This window comes from Peromyscus maniculatus, chromosome 13 (assembly GCF_049852395.1).
Source record: "Peromyscus maniculatus bairdii isolate BWxNUB_F1_BW_parent chromosome 13, HU_Pman_BW_mat_3.1, whole genome shotgun sequence".
In the NCBI taxonomy this organism is placed as follows: domain Eukaryota; kingdom Metazoa; phylum Chordata; class Mammalia; order Rodentia; family Cricetidae; genus Peromyscus; species Peromyscus maniculatus.
Window position 1 is genome coordinate 67,539,856 of NC_134864.1, and position 5,495 is coordinate 67,545,350.

The 5,495-nt window shown below is 35.3% G+C and overlaps 1 non-coding gene across 1 annotated transcript; it reads left to right on the forward strand.

The window, feature by feature from the left end:
• The first annotated feature begins 2,789 nt into the window (after positions 1-2,789).
• On the forward strand, positions 2,790-2,953 carry LOC121822161 (U1 spliceosomal RNA). The gene has a single exon (XR_006063180.1). It is a non-coding gene; the product is annotated as a U1 spliceosomal RNA (small nuclear RNA).
• The last annotated feature ends 2,542 nt before the right edge of the window (positions 2,954-5,495 follow it).

Here is a 5,495-nt window from a genome sequence, read left to right on the forward strand (position 1 = left end):
TTGAATTTTTAATGGTCTAAAACTTTCAGTTTTGCTTTAAGGCTTCATCCATATTTATTATCCAAACCTCACTTTCCTGTATCTTCAGAATGCTCTGGCATTCACCATGTTGTTTAGAGATATGTACTCATGACATCCATTTGACTAACAATCTTTATTACTTATTCCCACAGTTTAGTGAACAGGAAAGGATAGTGATAAGGCATTTCAGATTGGAATTTCAGACCCATTAATGATGTCTTCAAGGTTGATAATACCTCTTTAGCCATAAAACTTTGTGGCATCTTATAATGATTATTTTAAATTTTATCAACTGTGAAGATGAGATTTTTATTGATTGAGACAGATATAAAGTCTATTTATGCCAAGCATCTTAGAAATATGTCCTGAACATTTTTTATAAAATAAGAGCTGGGCAGTGGTGGCACATGTCCTTAATCCCTTAATCTTGGGAGGCAGAGGCAAGCGGATCTCTGTAAATTCGAGGCCAGCCTGAGCTACAGAATGAGTTCCAGGAAAGATGCAAAGCTACACAGAGAAACCCTGCCTCAAAACAAACAAACAAACAAACAAACAATAAATAAATAAATAAAATAAGCATGGCTATTACTTGAAAAGTAAATGATAAATAGTTGTGCTATGTGTATTTTTACTATTAGATTTAAGTTTGTTTTAAAAAAAATGAGATTCATCTTTGATAGTTCTCAATAATATTCCTGATTGTAAGATAGTCTTGAAAATTGTAATCTAAATTTGAATAGAGTCCAAGAGATCATTAATAGCTATCTTTTATAGAAAGCTTATGGGATCAACATAATTATCTACCATTTTCTGGTAAGCCCATTAGTAATTTTCCCATCTATCTATCAAAGTAGTATTGTTTTTCTAATGATAGTAACAGCAGAGACTGTTCAATATTATGTCTTTAGGTTTATTATACACAATATGTCTTATTACCTGAAATTTTTTTCATATAATTCATACAATAATGAAAATGGGGAAAATGATGACAGAAAAAACAACATATGACTTAAAAGATTAGATATAAGTACAGAAAATCAGAAATAGGAGTTATAAAATATGATAAATTATTTAAGTGTACCAAAGACATTTAAATCATTTGTGTAGCTTCAAAAAGAGAGACAGGAAGATGATGGGGGTGGAGGATGCCAGCAAGATGCCTAAGGAGCAACACATATGGTGATACATAGATCAATAGTTATGGGCTAATTTAAGATATGAGAGCTAGCTAGCAAAATGCTTGAGCCATGGCCATGCAGTTATAATTAATACAAGGCTCTGTGTGTTTACTTGGGGGATGCAAGTGGAAGAGATTTGTCCTGATCACTGGCAGGCCAGGACACAGGAAATCTTCTGACTACAAATGTGGTGATATTTTATTTGTGCTTTAATAAAGTTTTCCTGGAGATCAGAGGAAGTAGCAAGCCACTATAGTAAACAAAGAAGTCAGGCAGTGGTAGCATACACCCTTAATCCTATCACTTAGCAGGCAGGCTCTCTGTGTGTTCAAGGCTACACTAGGGAACAGAGCCAAGCGTGGTAACACATGTCTTTAATCCCAGTACCAATGATAGAGACCTGGAGGTCTCTACAGACAGACAGAAAATGACAGAGCTGTGTAGGAAGAGGAAGTGAGGTAGCTGGGCTAAGATAGCCAATGAGAGGGCAGAACAGCAAGGCAATAAAGACATGGGTAGACAGGAAGTAACTCATATTTGGAAGCTACAGAGTTGGTGAGGTAAGATCGGCTGGTGGCTTTCCCTATTTCTCTGATCTCTCCAAGGCTTTAACCCAAATTTCTGGCTGTGTTTTTTATTTAATAAGACCATTTAGAAATTCATCTACAAATAGTGACCAGGATGTTCTTGATTTGATGGTTATTCTCTGATGCAAATACATAAGATATAAGCCCAACAAAAATATATACCAAGCCCAAGGTACCTGTGAATGAGGAATAAAGTAAGAAATGCAAAAGAACCAGTAAGACTGAAGCCATAGAACTGAAGGTTCTGGATTTAAAAGCTAGTAGAAGCATCTATGACTTTGGTCCCTTGGAGAGATTGAATTTTAAGTCTATCAAGGCATGAGGATTGTGGTGATCAGTGCTTACAGCTTAGGCATGGGCAGTTGAAGCATTTTACTTATAAAAATAAATTGCAAAAACATTCTTGTCATTCCTGCCTGGAGAGCTTCACCTGGAGAGACAGGTTTGGGTTGGAGAGTAAAAGGGAATCTTTAACTTGTATTCCATAAATCATGCAATGACCACTAACACACTAAATATGCAATATTGTCAACACCATCATTGGAGCCAAAAGCCTCACAACATAATGTTCAGGAATAGTTGTGAACTGAAACTCTCAGAAATAAAGACAATTGAACCACTACCATTTACACACACACACACACACACACACACACACACACACACACACATACACACACACACTCAGAGAGAGAGAGAGAGAGAGAGAGAGAGAGAGAGAGAGAGAGAGAGAGAGAAAGAGGGAGACAGAGAGAGACAGACAGAGAGAGAGACAGAGACAGAGATTAGGAATGGAACGAAAAAATACAAATCATAAACCTCTAACTGAAAACAATTTGAACAGTGTCCTGAAAATTTTAACAAGATTTGTCAAGATTGAAGGGTTAGACAATGAGCAATTAAAGCATGCCTAGTTCCTTGTAGTATTTAAGAGGGGAATAAAACTGATGCTTATGTTCAAACATAATAAAAATATTTGTACTTAAGAATGTATATAAAATATATACTCAACTGGCAGGGAAGTTACCATGATCATGAATCATAATCATGATCAGGGTGAGGCTTAACCATTACATTCCTGATGTACTGTCCTTGGTGATTTCCCCAAATGAGGGAAAGTTGACTGTATAATTTATGGTAGTAGGGGACTGTGTGCACAGTCCCCCATGTAAAAGAGAGAGAGAGAGAGAGAGAGAGAGAGAGAGAATAAAATTTTAAAAGCAACCACAAAAACTGTCTTCTAGACATCACAGAGGAAACAGAGGTACATAGAAAACTATGAGTTCAAGTGTAGGCAAGAGGAACAGAAAAAAAAATCAAAAAGTGCCACAAAGGAGTATGAAGAAAAGTGAGAGTCACCTATTTTAGTAATCACATGAGTGTAAATGTATTTTACTTGCCTACTAAGAAATAAGTATATTTAAAAATATCACCGTGTGCTGCATATACAGAACACATGCAAAATAATAGCACATAAAGTTGTAGGGGTAAGGGAATAGAAAATATTCCAATCATTTAGTAAACAAAATAAATGTGTGCAAATACATAGTTTGGATGCAATGTAGACAAATATGACAGTATGATATGTAATTTTAATAATAAAGACAATGACCTATGATAATAGTAGCTAGTGTTATTGTGAACATGTCATAGGCCAGCATCCATAAATGCTTTAGAGAGTTTAGATGATTTAATTGTAAAGACAACCATAAGGACTTTGAAAGCTGTGCTATAAATCCCTGTGGTGTTCCATTTGATATGAATATACATCCATGGTTTTAGACTTTCAGTTTTAAAATACACAGAGTCTGTTAAAAATCAAACTGACAGCTTCATAGAAAGCAGTCGGTGAATACAATCAGGAAATCTACACAAGGAGTAATTTGAGGAGTTGATAAGCCCAGGAAAAGGAACTCATTTCTCTCTTAGTCAAAATAAAAAGTTAGCACTTCACTCTCATCAGCTTGGAAAAAGTATAAAGTACAAAAAGAAGATAGCTGGCAAAGATGCAAAAAATCATAAAATTTTATGCACTTTCATAGAAGAGTGAATTGGCACTGTGGAGAGTACAGTAAATTTATATTATATAGTATGAAGCAATTTCATTTCTAGGAAGACATCCTAGAGAGGCTTGCACTTAACAACAAGGAGATCCATAAATAATTACTCACAAAATTAATGTTTTATTGTGAAATTATTGGAATTGCTCTCATGAGAACAAATCCTACATGTATGATGCCAATATGGACAAAAACTTAAGTCACAGTGCATAAAGCAGGACTGTTTACAGAAGCACACAAATTAATATTATATTTTATTCTGGGAGCCATATATCTTGAAAGAACCAATAAATGAAAGTAATGGAGTGGAAATTTAGGGGGTTGGTTACTTCTGGGGAATGAAGAGTAGGAGAACTTAAGAGGGTTGTACAGAAAGCTTCAACTGCATTGGTAATCCTTTGTTTATTGTTATTAATTACTCTTAGTATTTATGTAAGTGTATATGTAAATGTGTGGATGCTATGTGTGTACAGATGTAAGTATATATTCCCAGATGCCAGAGAAGTGTATCAGGTATCCTGCTCTGTCATGCTCCTTAAGATAAGGTGTCTCAATGGACCTGAGTTTAGACTGGTCTACAGGATCCTGTGATTCCCCTTCCTCTTTTCTATGCCCCCAATCCCCAGCACCAGGGTCACAGATGTGTGTGACCATGGACAGCTCTTGTTTTTTCCTATGTAGGTTCAGGAAATTTAAATTCAGATCCTCATGTTTTAGCAATTACTTTTACTAACTAAATTATCTTCTAAGTCCCCTTTGTTATTATTTGGGGAACAACATCTTATGTATTTCAAGCTAGATCAAACTCACTATGTAGCCTAGGTTGGCTTAGCCTTGAACTCCTGATCCTCCTGCCTTTACCTGCTAAATGGTATTACATTCATTCATTTCCATACCCATTAGCAATACCTTATTTTAAAAATAATGTGAAATACACATATAAAAAGTTGTTATATTAAAGCTGAATAATGTGTATACATATACTTACTAGATTATTATTCACATTATCTTGTTCATTTGAAACATTTTGTAGTTCTTTCATGGTACTTTGTAGATTTCAAACATATTTGCACCTTCCCAAGTGTCTTGGTATTTCCTGTGGTTAGCATAAGGCCTCAAACAAAATTGGAATTCAAATGTCTCCTGAGTACAGGGATGACTGACTGAATATTAAATTTTCTCTCATTTAGAGTACATAGACAATCAGCAGAAGGCCACAAAAGTGAAAAAGAAAAACAGATACAGCAGTTTCAGCAGATATTTTTAAGACATTGCACAGGGCTGGGCTGTAGCTAGCATGCACAAGGTCCTGAGTTCAATCCCCAGGACTACAAACAATAATAACAATAAGATATTGTTCAGCTTTTATCTTACAAATGCTTTGCAAATTTCCTTAGAACTTAATTTTCACATATTTCAAGGTAACAGTAACAGATTACTGAGATTGAATTTATGTCACTGTATAAAATTGAAGTTGTCATGTGTGTGTCTTATTTGTGTGTGTATCCACATGTGTGAGTGAGCATGCATGTTGAGACCAGAGGTAAACATTGCAAATTATCCTCAGTCACTCTATTTTATTATTCTAAGCACTGAACCTAAAAGTCACTAGTTGACTAGACTTTCTCCACCATCCTAGTGCTGAAGTT